At 34.9% G+C, this 1191-nt stretch overlaps 1 protein-coding gene across 1 annotated transcript in view; it reads right to left on the minus strand.

The window, feature by feature from the left end:
• The window catches only part of LOC106107589 (replication protein A 70 kDa DNA-binding subunit), a 9118-nt gene that overhangs the window by 3347 nt on the left and 4580 nt on the right, over positions 1 to 1191 (minus strand). The window lies entirely within an intron of this gene.

The following is a 1191-nucleotide window of genomic DNA, read 5'->3' on the forward strand; positions in this document are numbered from 1 at the left end:
TTCATGACGTTATTAGTGCCATTAAAAATGACTTGTGAAGGAGAGTCAATCTGGCAGAATCATAAACTTTGCTCGGCCGCATATTGTCGTCATGTACAGTTCACTTTTGTTAAAGAAAGTAAAGCAGTGGTAAAGGAAGAAGAAAAAGAATAAAAAATGAAATAGCAGACCTGAGGCCATCAAAATTTGACAGCAATATAATTGAACACAAACTTACGCTAACCATGATAGATGGCAAGATTTGCACTTACCTATCAGAGGCAAAATCCTCAGCTACATGTTATCTTTGTTTAAAAAACCTTCACAAATGAACCAGTTGGCAGAAGTTAAAGAAAAACCAATATCATATAATATGATGGATTTTGGTCTTTCTACACTCCACGCACGCATAAATATGATGGAGTGCCTCTTGCACATATCGTATAGACTGGACTTTAAAAAATAGGCTGCTAGAGATGCTGATCGAGTAACCATAAAACTAAGGCAGCAGATGATTAGAGACAGATTCCAAAAAGAACTTAGTCTCTTTATAGACATGATCAAACAAGGTCACGGAACCACCAATGATGGGAACACGGCAAGAAGATTTTTTGAAAATCCGAAAAAACTGTTGACATAACGGGGCTTAATGAAGACCTTATCTGCAGATTCGCTGTACTTTTACAAGATATAACGTCTGGTGAGCATATAAATGTAGAAAAGTTTAAAAAATATTCATTAGAGACGGCTGAGAAGTTTGTGGAACTATATGGTATGGTATCATTCGTTATTAACTTTTTCTGTCCTGCTTTTAATTTATTTTTTTTATTTTTAAAATTGTAGTTATGTTTTGACAAGTCACTTTGCTTGAAAATCTTTCCATGCAAATTTCAACCCCCACGTTGGACATTTACGGGACGATTTTCGTAAAATCCTTTCTTAGCGCTCATCAAAAACAGTATTAGAAACTTTTACGCAAAATTTCAAACCTCTGGTTCCAGTGGTTAGGGATTATTAGTTATTATAGTATCGGGTATACTCGTATTAATCGGAACAATTTGGATGTGCAAATCGCTATATCTCTGAAACTATGGCTCGTATGAAAAAAGTACGTATAGATGTTTTATAGGCAATTTCATGATCTACAACTTCGTCCTAGTCAACTTTTTGATAAAGCTAACCATTCCGCTGAAATACGCGAAAAAGTAATTT

This window comes from Papilio polytes, unplaced genomic scaffold, assembly GCF_000836215.1.
Source record: "Papilio polytes unplaced genomic scaffold, Ppol_1.0 DF821956.1, whole genome shotgun sequence".
In the NCBI taxonomy this organism is placed as follows: Eukaryota; Metazoa; Arthropoda; class Insecta; order Lepidoptera; family Papilionidae; genus Papilio; species Papilio polytes.